The sequence below is a fragment of the Neopsephotus bourkii genome, unplaced genomic scaffold (genome assembly GCF_033783945.1).
Source record: "Neopsephotus bourkii isolate Nb327-2 ecotype Australia unplaced genomic scaffold, CSIRO-AGI_Nbou_v1 NB_1637, whole genome shotgun sequence".
Classification (NCBI taxonomy): Eukaryota; Metazoa; Chordata; class Aves; order Psittaciformes; family Psittacidae; genus Neopsephotus; species Neopsephotus bourkii.
The window spans coordinates 7,162,400-7,187,234 of record NW_026902112.1 but is presented as its reverse complement, the minus strand read 5'-3'; the positions used below and the strand labels follow the sequence as shown (position 1 = coordinate 7,187,234).

Genomic DNA, 24,835 nt, shown 5'->3' with positions numbered 1-24,835 from the left:
TCAGCCTTTCACAATAGCAGCGTGATAGCAATCTTAACTGAGTCATGTACAGTATGCAGTTAGATGACTGTGCAGACCCTTATACTTCACAACCATTCACTCTGCCACTCAGTCTTTGAGCCAGTCTGCAGTTCCTGCTTCATCTTACTTGCATCTCCTGCTCAAGAGAATGCTGCAGCCTTCTCCTACAGGGATGCACTGCCATGAGGGGAATTAGCTCAAATGGTAGAGCGCTCGCTTAGCATGCGAGAGGTAGTGGGATCGATGCCCACATTCTCCACTGTCTTCTTTTAGCTCCTGTGCTCGGCACTGGTGAGTCCGCACCTCGAATCCTGTTTTCAGTTCTGGGCCACTCACTACAAGAGAGAAACTAAGGTGCTAGAGCGGGGCCAGAGAAGAGCACTGGAGCTGGTGCATGGTCTAGAGCACAAGTGTGACGGAGAATGGCTGAGGGACCTGGGGGGTTTAGTGTGCAGAAGAGAAGGCTCAGGGGGGACCTTATCGCTTTCTACAACTGCCTGACAGGAGATGGAGACAGTTCAGGGTCAGTCTCTTCTCCCAAGTAACAATGGACAGGACAATAGTAAACGATCTCAAGCTTCACCAGGGGAGGTTTAGATTGGATATTAGGAATGATTTCTTCACAGGGAGGCTGCTCAGGCATTGGAACAGACTGGCCAGGCCACATCCCTGGAAGCATTCAAAAAACATTTAGATGAGGCCCTCAGTGCCATGGCTTAGTGATGGCCTTGGCAGTCCTCGGGTAATGATTGGTGTTGATGATCTTAAAGGTCTTTTCCAATCTAGCTGATTCTATGATCATTGTTACGTCTTTATGTCTGAGTTTAAAAGCACTGCTGCAATCAGGTGTAAATTCATTGTATACTGGACTCATTCTGTAGGCATTCATTTTTCCTCTTCCTCCAGGCTACCCTGTTGGAACTGTATCAGTATTTCTACAGTATCTGATAATGCCACATTTCTTCCACTAAAACTGTTCCTTAACATAAGGTCAGAATATTGCAATATCCCAATCCTGGTCACTTTGCATCAGGGGCTGATGTAGCTTCTGGTGGAACTTTTTCTGCTGATCTAAAGGATGTCTTAATCCTACATGGTATTGTTCGATGGCACTGTACTTTAGCATGACCCTATCTTGGCTCCCTGATTATTTCATAAGCCTGCACAAGACCTTATCAGGTTTCAAAGGAGATAGGTACGCACCATCAACTTGGCTTGCTCTGCTTTTCTTTGTGTGGTCAATTTCCATCATTACCCAAGCTCCATGAACACCAGTTCTCTTCCAGGTTGGATCCTGAAGCAAAGTGGTTGTCCCAAAGAAAAATCAGTATCTCTGATGATAGGATACTTCACTAAGGGCTGCGCAAACGAGACAAATGCAGGCTGACTTCTGTGTTATGTATCTTACAACACTAAAATGATAAGCTTTGTACCCTCATGCAAAGAACAATGCCACCACTTAACTACCAGTGGGACTTCCAAGGGTAAGCAATATGCAACCTGAACTACATGGTTTAAAAGAAATACTTTCTTAAGCTTCAGCACATTGGTTGATGAGAAAATGAACATGAGCCAGCAGTGTGCGCTTGCAGCCCAGAAAGCCAACCGTATCCTGGGTTGCATCAAACTGAGTGTGACCAGCTGGTTTAAGGAGATGATCCTGCCCTCTACTCTGCTCTTGTGAGAACTCACCTGGAGTATTGTGTGCAGTTCTGGTGTCCTCAACATAAAAAGGACATGGAACTGTTGGAACAAGTCCAGAGGAGGGCCACGAGGATGATCAGGGGAGTGGAGCACCTCCCATATGAAGATAGGCTGAGAAAGTTGGGGCTGTTCAGCCTGGAAAAGAGAAGGCTGCGTGGAGACCTCAGAGCAGCCTTCCAGTATCTGAAGGGGGCATATAAGGATGATGGGGAGGGACTCATCATTAATGACTGTAGTGATAGGACAACGGGTAATGGGTTCAAACTTAAACAGGGGAAGTTTAGATTGGATTTAAGGAGGAAGTTCTTTACTGTGAGGGTGGTAGGGCACTGGAATGGGCTGCCCAGGGAAGCTGTGAATGCTCCATCCCTGGTGATTTTCAAGGCCAGGTTGGACAGAGCCTTGAGTGAGATGTTTTAGTGTGAGGTGTCCCTGCCCATGGCAGTGGGGTTTAAACTAGATGATCTTAAGGTCCTTTCCAACCCTAACTATTCTATGATTCTATAGGCATCTCCTTATGTGGAAAAACAAATACACTCACACATAAAGGTTGTGTCCCAGAAACACTACAGGGCTCCTGAAGGACAGTAAGACGAAATGCTAAGTAGTGCAGACTCACAAGTCATCCCCAGAGAGGGCTAACTCTGAACAGCTTGGAAGTGAACTGTTTAGCCTGGGGTAGAGATTTCATACTGTGCTCCCTAAAGATGCTACTGTTCTATAAAAACCAGCATGAGTTTTCACACCACCTTGAGTTGTAAGCTCTTATTTTCCTGAGGATGGATATATTTACAAAGTCTTGATTTGTGTTTAATATGGAAATTTCAGTGAAACCTGTATGAAATTTCCAGTTTCCATTCCTGACAAGTCATTTTACCTGCATTACATTAGTCAAAACAAACTTAAAGAGGTGCAATAATATTTTGAATGACTACTGCAACATTTATTCTGTCATCCCACTGCTAGCAGAAAGAATTTCTAATCACTTTTCTCTCTGTTTCTCCATCAGAATTACAATAACTCTCTAAGGAGATTGGAAAAAATCAAACTAACTGGTCTAGAATGTATTTCTGACAAACACTGATTTTTATTGATTTCCAATGTATGCTTTATCCAGAATATGAGGACTTTTCTTCCTAGATCCATTTCTGAAAACAAATGAAAAAAAAAAAAAACTCATTGATTTCTGCTAACAGACTAATTGATTTTAGAAAATTAGTCAGAGATACTAACAGAGCTAGTTAGTTAGTTAACTGTCCAATATTTCCTATAAGCTATTACTTAGAATCCTAAAAAAGCTTTGATTTGCATTTCTGGATGTGTTTATCACAGTTTTGTTAACAATGCAGTTTTCCATGGAAACAATATCGAAAGAAAGGACAAGGCAGGTTCCTTCAACTGACATGTCTTAAATGTCTTTCAATATGTATTTTTGCCTGGAGCTCTACCATTTCGTGGGACTCCAGTTAAACCTGGTGTTTCTAGAACTTCTTAACTAGATCCACTGTCTGCTGCTTCTCTCTTTTCATTTAGTCTTTGCGTTACTACAATGAAACACACCAATAATCCATATAAGTAACACTTTTAAAGGAAAGTTTCAATCCATTGAACAATTTGCCTATTTAATCAAATGCTTATGTATTCTTCTGGATTGAGAATACAGTGCTTAATATCAAGCAAGATCAAATCATCTATGCAGCACAAAACAAGCTTACACTTTGTGGTCCTATTTGATGCTTCTATGGCTCCCCACACTTCAAACAGAAGTTTATTATCTCTTCAAATACTTTTGTTGTAACAGGCCCTTGTTAGTGCAAGGAACATGGATATAATCTATAACGAGTTTAAGACTTTCTGGATTACAGATTGAATTACATCATAAACTTGATTAAAATGAGAAGAACCTGAAGGACCCCATTCATTTACCTTCACTGTAAGAGCCTGGAACACTGAGATATGACACCCTTGGTATAGTTAACTAATCACCTCAATCAATATGTCTTTCAAAGGAACATATATGAGTATTTGTAACTTCTTTAACACAGTGGTAGTAATCTCAATTCCACATCTAAAGAGCCTGCTTCTCTCTATATGTATATGTAAAAATACAAGAACATGTTATCAGGTCAACTGTAAGGCAACTGGTTTACCACGAGTGAAATAGAAGATTTTTTAAATAAAGACAGATCATATCATGTGCTCACTTCTTACGCTTAGAAAGCTCATGATTTTCTGGGCAAGAAAAGAAAAGCATTTGTTTCAGTACTATAGAAGCAAATATTTATTAATCTATGAATGATGGAGTGTAGACAATAACTGATACACAAAGAAGTAGTAGCTCAGATTGAGTTGAGCTGAAAGAAGTATTATTGAATAAAAAGTCCTCCAACATCACTGGTAGAAACAAAACACTGGTGCTCTGTGTAAACGTAAAAAGGAAGGTAAACGTGACAGAGGAAGATATAAAAGGAACATTTTTCACATCAGATTAAGATTTTTTAAGCATGCTTTAACAGGAACTGAGAGGAATGGTTTCCAGCTTCCAGAACATCTGGACTCTGGACCTTTCCGAAAGACATAGCATAAAGAAAGGAAATATTTGTATTTAATGTATTATTTGATAAGCCTCAGAGAATAATTTTATGATGCAACTGTTTGTAGTAATGACATTGGCCTTTTAGACACAGGAGTTTCCACAGACTTGTGGTAACTTGTGGGTGAATGTTTTTGGCCATTTTTATGTTTGTAAATGTAATTATTTGGAGGAACTTATCCTGAAACTACAGAGTGTTAATTAGAAATGTGGGTGTTCTGTAATTCAGTTCTAGCAGAATTGAACACTTAATATTTGCAGTCACACTTCTCTTATACAAAAATGTTTCTTTCTTTTATATTTCTTTTTTTTTTTTTACTTTTTTTTTACTTTTTTTTTTTATACAGCAATATTTTGTTGCATTCTCTCAGGGCAGAAAATATAATTGTAGCACAGAAAATAATTGGTACATTACTCATGGTAGCCCTTTGGGACTGTTTTTCTTCTCTTTTAAACGTTACTCTTTAGCTAGGTTGCTTTTGAAACCAAAACAAAATGAAAAAGGAATCATCTGCATTTTAAATGTAAACTGCTGAAATGGAAGCTCAAGTAACAGCTGAGAGAGAAGGGACTTGCTCAGTCTATAACCAAAATAATGTATAATATAAGCTTATTGACAATGTTTTCTTTAAATTTAAGTGGATTATGAAGGGTCATTATAATTATTCTTTTTAGGAACCTTACACTACTCTTGCATTTAAAAATAAAGCACCATTTCTCTTTCACTTTCAGCAATGGTGCTAACTCATTAAGAATGGTAGATGGTTAAATTGGGATCTGCTAAAAGAGCACCACATCAGGGCATAAGTAATCCAGGAGATTTCTGGAAAACACAGAGAGATTTTAGCTGCAGGTGCTGGACCTGCCACTCATGAGTAAGAAAGAAGTGGTCAGTGACAGACTTGTCTACAGTGACCATGAAGTGGAGGAGTTTAAGACCCTAACATAAGCAGAACAGTACAGTAACAGAAAATGAGCCAGGACTTCAGTAAAGCAGGCTTGTTCAGGAAACTGGTAGTCCATGGGCATTGGGAGAATGCTCTGAAGGATAAAAAGCTCAGTAAAGCTCATTGATCTTTAAGGACAGCTTCTTCGGTACATGAAGTCTGTCCTTTCCATGTGCAGCTAAGGTGAACTGGCATGGTTGAAAGCCAGATTGGCTGAGAACATAGCTCCTGAGCTAGCACAAATGCTAAAGCTACCCAGGAGGAGGACAGAGACATTGCCTAAGCATCCAGGCTTAAAGTTATTAAACTCAACTTGGATGCAGTTGAAATAGTGACAAATTGAAGGACAAGAACAGCTTCTACACGAATATCAACAACAAAAGCATAGCGGTAGAGACTTAATGGTAATGGATACTGGAGTTAATGGATACTTCCTGCTTGTTTGGGCACAGGCTAAGCAAATTCAACATAGACCTGGAAAGGATGGGGGGAGAGACAGTAAGCAGAGAAACCATTGTTATTTGATCATTCAGAAACCTGATCAGTGGAAATGAAAGTGAGCTGTATGGGCTGCTTCTAAGACTATTGAAGAACAAAGATTACACCATTGTCCCTAGTATGAAAACCATCAGGGTCAATCAGAAAAGAAAATTCTTCCCCACAGAAGCCATGCTGTTTATTGCCTAGATGGCTTTAGGACTTCCTATGGAATATAGGGGCAATCTGAGGACTGTGCAAAACTCATTATTCTAAGTTTTAAGAAACCTGCTGCAGAAAGTTTAGGAGAAGGACCGAAGATGGGAAAAAGGAAGGTTTAAGGTGGATCAAGGAAGGTCAGAAAGCAAATAGAGAAAGGTGACTGTGTGTGTGGAGGTTACTGTTTCAGCAAAACTTAATGTTGAGGCATGTATAGGCTGTAGCAGGGAAAGCTCAGGGAGCACCTAATGTATGTTTTGTATTAGTGTTATAGAGGAATTGAAGCCAGACTGTGCTCAAATATGAATGAGCAAGCACAGAAACAGGTTGCCCAGAGAGTCTGTGGAGAGTATGTTGAATATGATTTGTGATTCTCCACACTAAATTTGGCCCTATAGCAACTTGATCTCACCTCAGAACTAGTCTTGGTTTGAGCAAAGATTGAATTAAAATGTCCAGAGCATCTCCAAAACTGTATTATTTTAACAGTCATATAATCATGCTAAATTGGACAGGAAGTTTATTTCCTCCAGAACCCCAACTCTGTACAGTCCCAAATGCTAAAGAACAATGCAGGAAGCCCTGTTATGGCCCTCATGTTTTCTCTGTTTACGCATATGAAGTCTCACCATTTCATTTAGTTTAACAAATGAATCAGGCAGTCTAAATTTCTCCCTCAATTTCTGCTATAATTGTGTTAACTAACCTTGCCTTGGGGATCTTTGTGTCTACGCATCCTCAGTGACACACAGCCTCAAGTCATTGTTGTGATGTTTCATAGGTCAAATCTACTCTCTGACTGTGGCACAAAGATATTATCTTCTCACTGTTTATCTCCTGCTTTGGTAGAGGATAAACACAGATGTCTACTGTTTGGCACATCCTAAAGTTACTAATGTTACTATTATACTATAGACATTTCAAAGGCAAAGCTCTGCTTTTCTAGAAGCAATGAGGGAGCAGCTGTGCAAAGCCTAATCCACTGCCTAATACTGTATACCCCATTCACAAAGGAAACACTCTCCTCTCTGCACGTTAGTGCCAATATGCATCGCAAGCATCATCTTCCCAGAAAGATTTTCAACTGAAAGAAATCTATGAGGAAAAAACACCTTATTAGACCAGCTAGAAAATTAATACTGCTCCATACAGTGTTTCTAGGATTGCTATGTGCCATACACCAGTCAAACCAACAGACTGAAAGATTACATCAGTTCGCTCAGCAGCTGGCTCTTAAAGAGGTTGAATGGCGGAAGACACCTCAGTATTTAGTCTTACCAAGAGGTAAGACATGTTAAGCACAGGTGAATTTGGATCCAATGTGTGACTTCATTTTGAAAACTACAGATAATGTACTCAACCTCTGTCACAAAAAAAGCTTCAATTAAACATGATCAATGAGATCTTAATTGTCACTTCAAGGGAGTTTGGATTCTTGTGTGATTTCTCAAATCCCTGTGCTGCTCAGGTCCTATGTTGATTCCTAATGCTTTTGGTTCAGTATTTCTATCTTTTTGCCTTTTTTTTTTTGCCTTCTACACCCATAAGGCATTTCTTAATAGCATTATAGAATCATAGAATAGCTGGGGTTGGAAAGGACTTTAAGATCATCTAGTTTCAAGGTGCTATGCAGAACCAGCTTCTTCCATCAAGATGCTTTATTGCATGCATCATGAATGGTTGACTCACTTCACATTTTCTTTCACTTGTGATTTCCAAACTGTGTCCATCTAATTTATGTCAGGTTAAATACAAATAATGCATTCTGTGTTATGAAGTCAGTGTTCTCTCAGTTCCTTTCCTAACAACACTCTATACAGGCTGTTTTGGAGGTGACAACAGTATCTGAATCCCATTAGCTATGTAGCACACTTTGCAATTTGTTCTGTGGAAGGCTGTAGGAATTTCTGTCTTTAAGCTGAACTATAGGTTTGAATGAAGAAATGAATTCTTTAGAGATTATCAGCCTACAGATTTCTGATTCTAGCATATTCTGAACTCAAGCAGAAGATATACCCCTCACATCTAAAATATCCTTTGAAAGACTAAGCTTTCAGAAGGATAGTATAGGAGAATATATTGCTGCTAGAATCCACTTAGGACTTAGGTACACTTAAGAAAGAGCTCCAATATGGCAGTTACTTCTTGAAACCTCTAAGATTCAAATGAATCAAGCAAAGTCAGCTGAGCCCAGGTACATATTATTCTGCATGCCTCAGAGCTGAAATATGTTTATTTTATCTTATTTGACAGAGATGGCTGGTTCTGTGCCAGCGGAGCGTTCATTGACTTCCAGAAGAGGTACACATAAAAACGGTTAGGAGGATTAGGACATGAAGCACAGCTTTTCGGAGGTATTGTTTCTGTCAAAGAAACAAACAGAGGCTTAAAAATGCAAGCAACAGGTGAAAAAACTGCACTTTCGTTTCATCTGCACAAACCTGCTTTCTCTCTTAAAGAAAATAAGACATGCTCTGAAATCTTGTCAGGTTTTTACCTAATGTGCAATTAAAAGATTTTGAAGCAGCATGCATTTCAAAGAACGAGGAAAGGGAAGAGAAGGTCAAATGAGATCAAAATTCATCTTAAGCTATTTTCTAACCTTGAAGAGAAAGACATGCATTGTGTAAACACTAGAAGCAAGGTGCACTCTATAAGAATAGCTGATTTGAAATGATTGCAATAAAATATACCACCTGGCTGGTATGTGTGGCTGGTATGTGTGACTCTTTTGTAAAAAATTTTAGTAAGAGATTTCTGAAGTTATCATCCTGACTTGTTTTATAAGTAGAAGAAGATAACTTCAATTTGAAGAATCCCTTGCCTTGCCTTGCTCTGCGTTGTCTTACCTTGCCTTGCCATGCATTGCCTTCCCTTCTTCCTGCAGTTTACATACTGAAAACACAAATTTGTAACAAAGTGAAGAGTTCAAGGTGAAAGCTACAAGACAAAGTGATCAAAGTAAGCTCTGGGACTTTCCACAGTTTTGAATTTCATTTCTCCTGCCCCTGATGTTTTTCAGTAAGAGGAAGCTCAGCTATGGGTCATATAGAGTTCAAAGCTATTTAAATTGCTTCTGTAAAGAACAAAATATAAATGTATCAAACCAGCACAGAATAAAACAAGAAAGTGTTTCACATTTACTTAGCTATAGTAAGTGCTCTGTGGTTTGTGACCTATCGGTTGTAGAGTATTACGAATGCCGAAGGTCCCTGGTCAAAGTTCCTTGGGCAGATGTAGTTTATATTTGTCCTGTACATAAGCAAGCCTGCAGTATTGATCAGAGCTAAATTCATGAAACATGAACTTGCTCCAAAAATCTTTCAGTGAGGGAATAAATGTCATGCATTATATATATCATGGAAACTGAGGAGCAAAGAGATTAGGGACCAGGTGAAGAGAATTATGAAACTGCATTTTTTAAAATTGAAGGGAAAATCTTTCCTTTCACACAATGGACAAGACCAGTAAAAATTTAAAATTGTATGAGAAATATCAACTATTTAATGCCAAAGGAACAAAACAGAGCAATTTTACCCTTGAAAGACTAAATGTTCATCTTTATCCATTCATTTGTTGCTATTCTTCTGGAGACTTTAATTTGAACCATTCTTTTCTAGTCTGTCCTATCATCTGACAAAAATCCTGTTTCCTTGTTGCTTCTTTCCATGGGTGATTATATCAGTGAATGTGTTGATATTTTCCAATTATGACTTTTTTTTAAACCACAGGTTCTGTAACATTAAATCTATTACCTTTTCAGTGTCCCCTGAAATAAAAGGATATAGCAAAATACCAGTAATGGAAATGGAAAGTTCATTTATGCATCAGGAGCACACCTGAACATAAAAGTAAGTATCAACAAAGAATTCAAATGTTTTAATATTTTTATCTCTGAACTTCTGATGTTATTTCAGACAACTACAGCGTTACAGATTTGGGACTTGAACACCCAGGTTTTAAACATGAAGTTGCTTTTCCTCTCATTTACATAATGTAAAAAGATGTGCTAATGTTCTCCTAAAATGCTTACCAGTTTTACATAGCAGATAGATATTGTCTTCAGGAGGTGATGATAAAAGATTCAGTGTTTGAATTTCATTATGAGCCCAAAATACAGACTGAATTTCCCTGGCGTTTTTATAGTATTAGCAGAATGAATTATGTTTCTCATGGCATTTGTAGCTAATATGATATAACTTTATGGTCAAGAGCTTGCAAAAATAGTTTTAGTTGACACTGTTACTATGTAGTGGGGTGAAACAGCAACCAGACTTCACCCATGCATCCTAATGGGTTGATCAAAATGTCTCTGGACACTGCTGGAGCCAGGATTTTACCTAATGTCTTGAAGATATGAGTAAAAATATCATACATGTAAAAGGAGATGTATACATTTCTGCTATGGTGATTTAAAAGGTCTTTAAAAGTATATGATAAGCATTAAGTAAACTCTAAGCACTGGAAATAAAAGCCTGATACCTATTTTTAGAAAGAAGTACATGGGAGAGATAACAGTGTAGTTACTGCAGGTCTGCTTTCCCATAAATACTGAAGTAGCAACCTGTTCTTTATTTTTAAACAAACACCATGTCTCATCAGCTTAAATATAAAAGTCATACTTCCATGAGATTTTATTAGCTTGTTCACATATATGAAAGATTACCAGTCTGAAAGCAAACGCATTATCTTGCTTATAAATTAAATAAATGCATTCTAAAACAAAAACATATATTGAGTTTATTTCACGTAAGAGCTTGTACATGAAAATAATGTTTTAAATAATGAATGGTTCTAATAGGCAAACATTCATGCAAAAATACAAAAAGCAACAAATTTGTGAAGAGCATAGAATTACCAAGTGTGAAATGTAAATGGTGTGGATGTTTTTAGCAGAAAGTTGAAGTCTAGCTTGAATGAAACAAAGCAGGATTTGTCTCTAGTTTTGACAACTGTCTGTCATGCAAACAAAGGAAAAGCTTTCTTCAGTTTCTTTTTTTCTTTCCCCTCCTTGCCTATGTAATTTATTACATCTTAATAGCAAGGTCCCTGTCTTATATTATCTACAGAACTATTCTCAGCTGGCATCTCTAGATGATACTGTAATCTAAATGATATTAACAACTTCAACATTTTTCAATAATTAAATCTAAAAAATATAACTGCAGAAACAGCTCCTCTTTGCTCATTGCACTGTGTGTTTGTTCAGACAAAAATAAATCTAATACAAGTATTGACACAGCAGAAAGAAAGAAGGAAGGTCTCTTCTCAGTGACATTCAGTGAAAGAACAAGAGGTAATGGGCACGAACTGAAATACAGGAAATTCCATTGAAACAGAAAGAAAATCAGTTTTTAACTGTGAGTTGGATAAGACACTGCAACAGGCTGCTTAGAGAGGCGTTGGAACCTCCATCCTTAGGGACATTCAATCTCCAGCTGAATACAGACCTCGGCAACCTGCTTTAGCTAGCCCTGCCTTAATCAGGGAATAACACTAGGTAATTGCCAGAGGCACCTTTGACACTTCAGCCATTCTGTAACTGTGTGATTCTGTGTCCTGGGTTTAGCAGCAGCAGTCATTTTTTCTCCTTCTTGGTAGCTGGTGCAGTGCTGTGTTTTGACTTTCAGCTGGGAACAGAGCTGAAAAACACTGATGTTTTGGTTTGGCCAAGGACTTCGTGGGCCTCATGCTCTGCCAGGGAGGAGGGAGGCCAGGAGGAAGCAGAGACAGGACACCTGACCCAAACTGACCAAAGAGGTATTCCATACCACAGCACGTCATGCCCTGGATGTAACTGGAGAGTGACCCGGAAGGGGCTAGAGAGGGGACTGCAGGGTTGGGGAAGATATGGGTTGGTGCTTGGTCGGGCTGGGGGGAGCAAGTTATCAGTTGCCTGGTGATGGGGTGTTGTATTCTCTTCCCTTGTTATTTCCTTTATCATTACTATTATTGGTGGCAGCAGTAGTGATTTGTGTTATACCTTAGTTACTAAACTGTTCTTATCTCAACCCGTGGGAGTTGCATTCTTTTTGATTCTCCTCTCCGTCCCTCCGAGAGTAGGGGGAGGGCAAGAAGGGAGGGGAGTGAGTTAACAAGCTGTTTGGTTGGGTTAAACCACGACAGTTCTTTTTGGTGCCCAACGTGGGGCACAAGGGGTTGAGATAACGACAGATCTGACCGTCACAATGCTGATTTATTGGCTCTCAGAGTTGTTCCTCTTGATCTCACAGCTTCAGAATGTTGTAACTTACTTAGAGCCGGTATTTGCTGTGTTAGTGTTTATCAAGTGTGGGGCTTGGGCTAAGGGTCCTGTCTCACTGTACTTTATGGCAATGACTTGTAATACGGACGTGGCCGTGGACTGGTCCCTGGCCGTCCGGCTGCTCCTCACCGTCCTGGCCCTCGCCCTCGCCTCCGTCTGCGTGAGGCTCTGGGAAGCCGAGGGGGGGCGGCCCCGGGAGCCGGCGGCTGCTGAAGCGGCCCGGGAGAGCGGCCCCGGGCACCAAGCGGGAGCGGGGCCGGAGGCCGCGAGGGGACGGCTGCCGGTGGAGGAGGTCGGGGCGGTCGAGGAGCGGGAGGAGGCGGCTGAGGAGCCGAGCTCCGTAGAGGAGCCGAGCCCCGCGGCCGAGCTCAGCCCCGCGACGGCCGAGAACTTTCCCCGGAAGCCGCCCGCCGAGCCCCAGGAGGACGCAGGAGACCCCGCAGCATTTCCCAGCAAGGCAGAGGAGGAAGAGCTGGACTCAGGAAAAGAGAAGCTGGTGGTGGGAGAGCCGGCAAGCACAGCAGCTACACCAGCCCCAGGGACAAGTACAGCAGCATCGCTTGAGAGTTCTGAAGGTTTTGGATGGCCTTTGGGTATCCTTGGGACCTGTCTGCTGATTGTGATGGGGATCAGCATGTTGGCACATACACAGAGTGTGTTTTACCCACCTCTATTTTGTCTGATCCCGAAATTTAAGCAGAGTCAGGTTTGGGTCTTGTCTGGGGTTAGACAACAATATAGGAGGACCAAGAGGTTTCCCCCAAGGCTGGACAGTCATGAGTGGCAGGGCATGTGGGACAGTATGGGCAAGTACCTAGTCCACTGGGCTCCTCCAGTGCTTTGGAAACATTGGAGATGGAAGGCAGCTGTATGGAGTCCCCAGCAACAAGCTGCAGAAACTGCTGAAGGGGACAGTGAATTATTTTGAGCCTGGTGGGCCCATGGCACTTCAGGCCAACAGAGCAGAGATGCAACATCGAGATGGACTCATGATCGAGGGGTGGACTTAGCAATGGACACTATTGCCCAGGTTATTCACAAGTGTGAACACTGCACACAGCTTCTCCTGCTCTGAAAGACTGTTACAAGAGATGGAGCCTGACATCATGGACCAGATGGACTCAGCAGCTTTATAGGGACTGGCCCATGCACTATGATGAGAGTGCACTTAGATAAGAGTGATGGTATATTGAAAATGTGGGATCTGAGCATGACGTGAATGGTATGGAATAAAGGGTGGATAATGTCCTGGGTTTAGCAGCAGTAGTCATTTTTTCTCCTTCTTGGTAGCTGGTGCAGTGCTGTGTTTTGACTTTCAGCTGGGAACAGAGCTGAAAAACGATGTTTTGGTTTGGCCAAGGACTTTGTGGACCTCATGCTCTGCCAGGGAGGAGGGGAGCCCGGGAGGAAGCAGAGACAGGACACCTGACCCAAACTGACCAAAGAGGTATTCCATACCACAGCACGTCATGCCCTGGATGTAACTGGAGAGTGACCCGGAAGGGGCTAGAGAGGGGACTGCAGGGTTGGAGGAGGTATGGGTCGGTGCTTGGTCGGGCTGGGGGGAGCAAGTTATCAGTTGCCTGGTGATGGGGTGTTGTATTCTCTTCCCTTGTTATTTCCTTTATCGTTACTATTATTGGTGGTAGCAGTAGTGATTTGTGTTATACCTTAGTTACTAAACTGTTCTTATCTCAACCCGTGGGAGTTGCATTCTTTCTGATTCTCCTCTCCGTCCCTCCGAGAGTAGGGGGAGGGCAAGAAGGGGGGGGAGTGAGTTAACAAGCTGTTTGGTTGGGTTAAACCACGACATTCTGTGTTTGGATTTCATATTAATTTTGAGTATTTGTTTCCTTCAAGTTGTAGGTTAATACACTTTAAGCTGGTCATTAAAACTTTCTAAAAACCACCCTTGAAATCTGCAGATTTCAGGCATAAAGAGTGAATTATATCTTTGTCTGATCTCTTCCATGATTATTCATCTTGAAGTCTTACACAGGTTACAGTAAGTGTATGGTTTTACTTCTTATTTCTTTTCTGAATGTAGTTAAAGTCAGCTTCTGGCAAGAGGAACTTGTGATGCCTTTGTCTTCAGGAATAAAAAGCCCTCCAGAGTCTGACAGCTTCATTGGAGTTCCACTTCAAGGTCTTTCACTAAGAAGACTGCAGCACTTCACATGTCTCTTTACAAGGTCTTATATGTAACCATTTTGTCTATTATGCTATTATTCTGTCAGTAAATCAATGCATTTTCATAAACCTATTAAACTGTATTTTAAAACCCACTGCTCCAGCAACTTACCTGAACTTGACACCTACTCAGACCATATCACATGTTCCAAATGATATTTATGGCTGTATATGTGCTTGTTTTGTTCATCTTGTTTGTGTTTTACATGTGTTCATTTGTGATTTGAGTCTAAACACAAACACTTTAATTGTTAATTGCCTTTGTTTAATTTTCTAGAAGAGGAAACCAAAGTGACTCAAGAACCTTTCCAAAACTGAAGATGATATGCTGGGAAAAATTACCCTTATTTCTTCATATCACTAGAGTATTACTCTCAATTTAGAAGCAGGACATTCAGAGGTTTTGATTTATTAGAAATAAAATGACTGCAGTTTGGTCATGAACTCAAGAAATTATTCGCATAATTGGCCAAGAGGTTTGTTCATAATGCAAAATGGAGACTACATGATTTTTTTTTTATGTTATGTATTTTGTTCTAATTCAAAAATCCGTCAAACCTACCCACCCAATCTCTGCTGGGAGCAACAGCCAAGAACACTACTTAGAAAATAGTCAAATTGTCACTCTTTCTAGAGCTTAGTTCAGTCCTGGCCCAGAGCCTATCACCTATGAATTTTATTAATATTAGGAATTAACAAACAGCAGTTAGCATAAATTAGGCCAAATTGACAGAAGTGTTTGTGAACTTTAGCCAACCCTACAGAACTGGGAATTAGGTTTGTTATAAGAACAGAGGAGATCCTTGAGAGTAAACAACTTGTAAATCACTGAGAAAGTTGCAAAGAAGAGGAGCAAATTATGAGCATCAGCAATGGTGAACACGTTTCAGATGCCAAGTGAATCTGAATGAGCTGAATAAGAATTGGTTATTTTCTATCCAATTCTGTAATTTGCTATATACAAAGTCATTTATGTCACAAACATTCTTTATTCAAGCAAGGTGTCATCCTGTATACTGGATTTACCTGAGAAATACTTCTACATATACTTCAAAGACCATGTCTCTACTACAGACATTGGTTATAGTAAAGATCTCAGCCACCAAAACCCCTAGCTGGACAACCAGAGATAACCTAAGCACTGTAGTTTTTAATTCAGAAGAAACTTCAGTACCTATAGGCTCAGTTGTGCAAGCTGGGGGATTGTTTATTTTCCTAGCTCTGTCGTAACTGCACGTCGTTGTTTGAACAAGTAAATGGAAAGGCTTTATTGCAACCACAGGAACAGCAGTAGCTTTCTGCTATGGATTGAGCTTGGTGGGCTGCCAGACACACATAGAACTGCTCTTTCACTCCTTATCAACAGGACAGGAGGACAAAAAGGGGGAAAAATCTTGCAGGTCGAGACAAAGACAGGGAGATCACTGTACTTGGTGCGTATTACCAGTTCATTGCCTGAGTTCATCTGCTATAACTGGGGGACCCCTATCAGCTTAAACTGAACAGCTTTCAGGGGATAAGCTTGAAACTGAGACTTGAAGCTTAACTTTCCTGCTCCTTGCATAACTTGGATGATCCTTGATACAAAAAAAGAAAAATACCTACAAAGAGTAAAATCACCAGTTTTTGTCAGGGTGGCAAAACTATACCATATAAAAAGTATTTTCCAGCTTTGATCTCCATAGTAAAATGATATTTTTTACACTTGCACAATTTGAGAGTCATGTCAGTTACCTTTTTACATTTTCTCTTAATTTGACTTAATTGAGAGTAGGAAAGCAAACATAACTATACAGCACACTATTTCTGTTCTTGAGATCCATTTGTTAGCGGGCTGCCCCCCTAAGATACCCTGTGAACAACAAAGGCTGTAGTCTGTGATGTTCTTTTGCATCTTGCTTTTTTCTGTATCAGAGTGAAGTATGTTGTGTGGATTGGTTGTTGCTGTGCTAATCATCACAGATGTTTGTAACTCTAACAGTTACAGGTGCAGCAGTTTGCTCCTCTGCTGTAGGCCTCCAATCTGTTCTGAAACAGGTCAGCAACAAAAACTTCTCTCTCTCCTTTGTAAAAGAGACCTATCTGAAAGGCTTTCTTTTTTTTTTTTTTAATGCAAAATACATTATTCTTTTCAATTTATCATGTCTTTTTTTACTTGGGAAATAAGTATAGAAAGTTAAGCAATCATGGTGATAAAAAATGCCAATCACTGCATGTCCTGATGGATAAATATGCTTCTTTGCATGTTATTTCTTGTCTGCTAGTAGGGGTTCTGACAGACTAAATTGAAGCAATATTTAAAGCATATATTCAATCCCTCTCCTCATCATAAAGGACCATAGCAATGCAGAAAAATGGTAAACATGAATAAAAAAAGTAGATATATAAATCAGTAGAGAGATTAATAGAATATAGAAGCAGAGAGATTCATATAATAGATTAATCCTCCAAGGAATATGATGGTGAAATCTATCTTTTATTGCCATTTCTTTTGGCCAACCAGTGAAAGAAAACACTACCTTTTCTCTGTACAGGGCAAAGAGATACTAATGGGTAGTTTTATCCAAGTAATATATAACACAAGTATTACTATATCTAGCAATCTGGAGTATGTTGCTGGCCAGTAATATCCCAATCCAGTTGAGGACTAGGAAAATATGTTTGTTCAGATACACACTAGCCATCATCCTGTCATATTAAAACTTTCTGCTTCTGAAAGGCTTAGTTTTGGAGTTCTGCATAGGTTTGGGTATTATGGAAGGTATTGGATAGATACATCTCAAAGTTATGACTGAAAGATGTATCTATACAATAAAACCTTTCACAGTTTTGGTCGACGAGAAACTTAACATGAGCCGGCTTCAGTGTGCTCTCGCAGCCCAGAAAGCCGTGTCCTGGGCTGCATCAAAAGGAGCGTGAGCAGCAAGTCGAAGGAGGTGATCCTGCCCCTCTACTCTGCTCTCATGAGACCTCACTTGGAGTATTGTGTGCAGTTCTGGTGTCCTCAACATAAAAAGGAAATGGAACTGGTGGAACAGTTCCAGAGAAGGGTCATGAGGATGATCAGGGGACTGGAGCACCTCCCATATGAAGATCGGCTGAGAAAGTTGGGGCTGTTCAGCCTGGAGAAGGCTGCGTGGAGATCTCATAGCAGCCTTCCAGTATCTGAAGGGGGCCTATAAGGATGCTGGGGAGGGACTATTCATTAAGGGCTATAGTTATAGGACAAGGGGTAACGAGTTCAAACTTAAACAGGGGAAGTTTAGATTGGATATAAGGAGGAAATTCTTCCCTGTTAGGGTGGTGAGGCACTGGAATGGGTTGCCCAAGGAAGCTGTGAATGCTCCATCCCTGGCAGTGTTCAAGGCCAGGTTGGACAGAGCCTTGGGTGAGATGGTTTGGTGTGAGGTGTCCCTGCCCACTGCAGAGGATTTGAAACTAGATGATCTTAAGGTCCTTTCCAGCCCTGACTATTCTATGATTCTATTAGCACTGTTGCCAAAGATTAAAATTTCAGGCCTCTTTACTATTACTCTTAAGGGCAAAACTAGGTCTTACTTGTGTCTTTTTCACCATAAGGAATAAATTTTAAAGGCTAAGTGCTATTTTTGGTTTTCTTCTTTTATCTAGCAGAAGGTAGAACTGATGTGTTGAAAATGCCTTATTGTAAAATGCACTTACAGTGCTAGGCTCACTGGAAGCAAGGTACTACTGAATAAGCAAAAGAGAGCCTAGTACAGGAAATGTATAAAGACCCAAAGGTCCAAAGGGCTCTATTACTTGTTGCAGGTGATAAGGAAAGAGGTGGGGTGGGAAACACACACACACAAAGAAAGCATAACCCAAGAAAACATAAGGTGTATAAATGACAGACATAGAAAGAGTATTTGTGTAGGCCTAAGGTAAAGAGAAATGCGAAGTGACAGTTGTCTTATTATAAGAGAGAGACTCACTTAACCTTTACTTTTCATTTTTGTTGGTGGTGTTTTGCTGTGTTCTGTCTCTTAGACATACTTTTAAAATTATTAAATTCTCTATAACTGTTTCACAATTCACTTACTTAGTTGAATGCCAGACTTTTCTTGCAGCAATCCTGACAGCCCTAAACAGAGTAAGAAGCAGATCAGACCTATAGAATCATTAGCTGCCACTGAAGACAAGATAAAAAATTGCACATTTCAGATGAGGAATAGTGTTGTTTCTTTATTTTTTCTTTGTTGCTTGCTGAAAACAGCAGAGGAGACCGATAGAGCAGAGAGGGGAGCCAACACCAGAAAGAAGTGAAAGAGTATTTTAGGAAGTGAGTAGTGTTTGTAAAGTCTCATAAAAAAAAAAAAAAAAAGAATCACAACAGCAAAAAATTCAGTCTAGGTTCTAAAATTCTTTCATCCATCTGTCACTAATTAAAAAGAATGTCAAAGAACATATGGTCATGAAACTACAGGGAGTTAAAAAAGAAAATCAGAGGAGCTGCACTAACTGTGCACCTAAGTAACAGTTTTCAGTAAGTGCCTGACAAATCCCACAGAAAGGTAGATACAGGGTAGGAAGGTGCCTTGAAATGAGGGGCCACAAAGAATTCACCTATGAAGGCTTTTTTCCTTTTCTGATAGTAAAAATTGCAGAGGTGATGAAAAACTTCTCTTGAAAAACAGAAGGGAAACAGGCTGTGAGGGAAGCCAGACTCCTTCTGTTAGTTTGTATGTCAATGTTTTCCATGAATGTCATCCTTTTCTAATTGCTTTTGTTGATCTCCTCTTCCTCTAAATTCTACTGACTTCTATATTAAAAAAAAAATCATAATTGACATTTCCTTATGTTCAATTCATTATTAAGGACTGTAGTTTTCAAGAATTTAAAAGTTATTTTAAGTGATAATGGTTTCTTATGTCTTACAAATTGAACAGAAAAATGAGACAAGAGTATCTAATATTTTGGTTTAATAAATAATATTATGTGGAATGTATTAGACTAGAAATATTAAATGAATATATTTTTATTACCACTACTTATCCTATACAGAATCTATTTCAGTAGTCACATATAATTTTCTCTTTCTTAGTAGTCTGCATAATGCTGTTTATTCTTTAACATCATAATCATAACTTCCTTGTAATTCAATCTAACAGCATTGTGAGTTTTATATGGTATTACATTACCCTGCAATTTCTCTTTTCTGCTTTTCCTCATCAAAGTAATTTTTCACTCTTGTCTTTATCAGTCCTACTTCCATGTTCACCCATATTCCTTTCAATTCTCCTTTTTCTCTTGCAGCAGTTCTTTTTGGGGGAGAAAGTATGGAATAATTAAGTAGTGACAGTCTGCAGGAAGTGTGTCCTTATCAAGAATTTTTCAAAAACTCACTTATCCCTCAAAAAATACTCCTTTTTCTATGCAAAACTCTTCCTCTGGAAAAACCCTTTCAATAAATTTTCCCTGTTTAAAACTGAATAAATCAATACTTAAAAAAAATAAAGAGTAATCATCTTGTTTTTCAAAAAATATCCTTTATAATACTGAAAAACAACTGGTTTTAAATGCTTTATGATACTGAAAACATACAAGATCATTTTAAAATGCTCAAACATTATCACATTTTGTACATGACACTTTTCTTCAAAATTTTTGTTTATGAAATGCAAGGAGCTGCAGGGTTTGTTTCTCAGTTCAGGAATTGCTTCCGAAATCTCCAGCAATTTAAATTGTGAAGATTGCTAGCAGTTGAGTATATTAAAGTATAACAGAACCCTTCCTATATGTAATCATTCATCTATCATCCACAGATTGCTGGAGGCTGGGAAAGCATATGTAATGGGGGAGTGACATACATCTCCTGTGTTCTTACGAACCTCTGTAGGCATCTGATGCTGGTATACAACATCCACTTCTGCTCTTGTTTCAAGATAAATACCATAGGCCTGAAGAAGACAAAATACAAAACTTACTAGTCTTGAATCAGAGCATGGAAATGCACCCACAGTCATTGTTCTGAACATTACCCCCTACACATTCTTAAGAATAACAAAATTAAACTTTTTCTGAAAATAATTTCCAGTTCATGTCTTTTACTCTGTCTTTATCTCCTAGATTCCTTCAGGATCTTCATAATCCCTATAACATGACACCTTTACATGCTTCCCCATCTATCTAGCTCGCTATAAACTAAGGAGGGACAGAAGCTCTTCCATGGAAAGTACAGGAGAGCAGCTTAATTTTATTTCTCTATTTAAAATCTCCATTTCCACTGACTTTATGGTTCTGTCTGCACTCTCTCTGATAGGTATGCAGAAGAGCCCATGCTGCCATCTGGCTCAGTTTAGCAAAAAGCTGGGCCAGGTAAGGTGGCCAGACAGCACACATTCAATAAAGGTGAGGTATAGAAATATACCAGTCTGTAGTGTTTTCTCTTTGTTTTAGCTGGGGTAGAGTTAATTTTTTTAACAGTAGCTAGTATGGTACTACAGTTTGGATTTGTGATCATAGCAGTTTTGATAACACAGGGATGTTTCTGTTATTGCTGAGCAGTGTTTACACAAAGCCAAGACCTTTCCTGCTCCTCACACCACCCCACCAGTGAGCAGGCTGTGGGTGCACAGGGAGTTGGGAGGGGACAGAGCTGGGAAAGGGGATCTCAACTGATCCAAAGCATATTCCAAACCATATTACATCATGCTCAGCATATGAAGCTGGGGGAAGAAGGAAGAAGGGGGGAAGTTCAGAGTATTGGGGTTTGCTTCCCAAATCACTATTATGTGTGATGGAGCCCTGCTTTCCTGGAGATGACTGAACACCTGCCTGTGATGGGAAGTAATGAGTGAATTCCTGTTTTACCTTGCTTGTGTGTGTGGCTTTTGCTTTACCTATTCAAGCATCTTTATCTCAAGCCAAAAGTTTTCTCACTTTCACCCTTTCAATTCTCTCCATCCCATCGCGAGGGGAGGTAATGAGTGGCTGTGTGAAGCTTGGTTGTTGGCTAGGGTTATACCATGATATATAGAAATGTACTAGTTCTTACTCTGCTCCTAGGCTTCCTTCTTTGGAGAATTATTTCCTTCATCCCACAGGAAAACCTTGATTTTCCCTGATATGCAAAACCTGATTTTCACTGGTGTGAATCACAGATTCCAGCATTGTGACAATGAACACTAAGCTTTATAATATACTCTGTTGAAACTTCAACCTTAACATCCCAAAGTAATCTTTGCTGCTTACATTTCACTCTGAAAAATAGAATAGCTTGTCTTTTTTTATTCTCTCACTGAAAGAAATGTTTTACAGATTCAAGAAATATTCTTGTTACTCTCCTCTGAACCCTGCTCATGGTCAAGTACAACTAACACTGACCTTATCATTAGAATTTCTTCCTAATAACACAAATTGCTTTTGGCAGCTGCACAGATTGCTTTGAAAGCTTGGCCCTGTGCAGTTTATCAAAAAAATTAGTAAGATTCTCAGTCATAGCTGAGATTTGTAAAAGTGGAACCTTTTGGCTTTTGTGAGTTGTATTTAGCCTTGATGAACCAAGGTCTGGATTCTTTTCTTCCTCAAGTGTGCTTCAAAGCACTGCAGTGCATATGCATCAGAGTTCAAGTACCCTGATTATTGAAAAAGAACAATCAAATAAGCGTCAGATTACAGTTAATTTAAACCAATTTTACTGGATGCACTATGGTGAAGAAGGAATTATGTATTTTTAACTCACTTTCAGTATGCTTTTATGCCTTACTGTGTTCCTTTTAATGTCAAAACAGAAAAGATGGAAGAAAATGAGGCAGAACGAGGAAAAAACTGAGGGAAAAAATGCAGAACATTAAAAAAAAATTAAAAAATATTTATATTGTATTCTATATTTTTTTCCAAATTTTCCTGGTTTTTTTTCATTGGTTATTCATACAGTGAATGATTACAAAACAACTGAATGGGTAAGTTTCCAACTGTACCATTAAGACATACATATGAGAGACACAAGGTATCAGTGCCCTCTTTGGTCAGACATCCATGATTAGGGAAAGGATTCAAGGAGAAATGCTAGCAATGGATGAGAGTAGAGTTAGGAGTTTCTAGAGAGAACTCAAACCCCATAAAGTTGCTGGACCCAAGAAGCTGTACCCAAGGATGCAATGTCCTTGAAAGCCACCCTCTGTCACCTTCAATGGGTTGTGAAGACTGGGGAAGATCCCCAGTGACTGGAGAAAAGCACCCATCACACCTATCTGCAAAATATGACAATCCAAAAAACTAAAGGCCCCTCACCTCTGTCCCAGGGAAAATAAGGGAGTGAACCCTTTTGAAACACAATTCTGGGCACATAAAATAGAAAGCAGTTTGTAACAATTAGCATGAATTTATCATGGGTATCATGGATGACCAACTAAATTGCTTCCTGTGATAAACTGCCTGGATTTGTGGCTGAGGGAGGCTTGGTGGATGTAATTTACTTTGACTTCTAGAGAGGTTTTTAACATTGTTTTACAAAACATTCTTCTATTTAAGTTATCATGTCTGGGCAATCAGATGAATAAAACACTGGTTAGGTGCTCAGCCTTAGTGAGCAGTTGTTAAGAGATATTTCACCCATAGAACAGTGAAAAGAGAAATATCACAGATGTCCATCTTGGAATCTTTCCTGTTTAATACCACATCTTGAGTAAGACTTGGCTAACTTTGATTGTTAGCAGATGACACCAAACTGGAGGAGCCAGTTGATATGCTTGAAAGTAGGAGGCTGCCACTCAGTGAGACCTTGCAGGCTGGAGAAATGGGTCAACAAGAATCTAATGAAATTCAACAAGCATAAATGCAAAGCCCTGTGCCTGGAAAGGAAGAACTTTCCCTGTGGTGTTAACAGTATCTGGGGATGCATTAGGAGTGTGGCCAGCAGGTTGAGATGATCCTTCATCTCTGCTCAACACTGGTGAGAACACATTGCTGTGTCCAGTTCGTGGGTCCCCATACAAGCAAGATATGGAACTTGACGATCTTAAGATCCTTTCCAACCCTAACTATTCTATGATTCTATGACTCTATACTGGACAGATTCCAGCTAGGAGCCACTACCTAGAATAAGGGTTTGGAGCATCTCACTTGTGAGGAAAAGGAATGCCGAGAGAATGTAGTTTCTTTGACACCAGCACTCATTGTATTTGGTTTACATGGCAAGGTTTTGGCACAGGGGGCTGCAGAGGTGGCTTCTGTGAGAAGAGATAAGGAGCTGCTACCATGTCAGAATGAACCAGCTCCGCCAGCTCCAGCAGACCCACCAATGGCCAAAGCTGAGTCTATCAGGCATATTGGTAATGAATCTGTGATAGTATATTTAAGAAAATCATAAGTAAGGTTGCAGATGGGAGAGGAGTGAGAAGTATGTGAGTGGAACAGCCTTGCAGACATCAATATCAGAGAAGAAAGAGGATGTCGCAGGCCCACCCACCTTTGCAGGGGTTGAGGTTTTCTAACCACTGAATATAGTGATGTGGAATCAAAAAATCATAGAATAGTTAGGGTTGGAAAGGACCTTAAGATCATCAAGTTCCAAACCCCACTGCCATGGGCAGGGACACCTCACACTAAAACATGTCACCCAAGGCTCTGTCCAACCTCGCCTTGAACACCTCCAGGGAGGGAGCATTCACAACCTCCCTGGGCAACCCATTCCAGTGCCTCACCACCCTCACAGTAAAGAACTTCCTCCTTACATCCAATCTAAACTCCCTCTGTTTAAGTTTTAACCCATTACCCCTTGTCCTATCTCTACAGTACCTAATGAAGAGTCCCTCCCCAGCATCCCTATATGCCCCCTTCAGATACTGGAAGGCTGCCATGAGGTCTCCACACAACCTTCTCTTCTCCAGGCTGAATAGTCCCAACTTTCTCAGCCTATCTTCATATGGGAGGTGCTCCAGTCCCCTGATCATCCTCGTGGCCCTTCTCTGGACTTGCTCCTTTTTATGTTGAGGACAGCAGAACTGCACACAATACTCCAAGTGAGGTCTCACGAGAGCAGAGTAGAGGGGGCAGAATCACCTCCTTTGACCTGCTGGTCACACTCCTTTTGATGCAGCCCAGGATGCAGTCGGCTTTCTGGGCTGAGAGAACACACTGAAGTAGGCTCATTTTAAGTTTCTCATCAACCAACACCCCCAAGTCCTTCACAGGGCTGCTCTGAACCTCTTCTTTGCCCAGCCTGTAGCTGTGCCTGGGATTGCTCTGACCCAGGTGTAGGACCTTGCACTTGGCATGGTTAAACTTCATGAGGTTGGCATCAGCCCACTTCACAAGTATGTCAAGGTCCCTCTGGATGGCATTCCTTCCCTCCAGCGTATCAACCGAACCACACAGCTTGGTGTCATCGGCAAACTTGCTGACGGCGCACTCAATCCCACTGTCTATGTCAGCAATGAAGATGTTAAAAAAGACCGG

The 24,835-nt window shown here is 40.2% G+C and overlaps 1 non-coding gene across 1 annotated transcript; it reads left to right on the top strand.

The window, feature by feature from the left end:
- The first annotated feature begins 207 nt into the window (after positions 1 to 207).
- TRNAA-AGC (transfer RNA alanine (anticodon AGC)) lies at positions 208 to 280 on the top strand. The gene has a single exon. It is a non-coding gene; the product is annotated as a tRNA-Ala (tRNA).
- Positions 281 to 24,835: the final 24,555 nt, after the last annotated feature.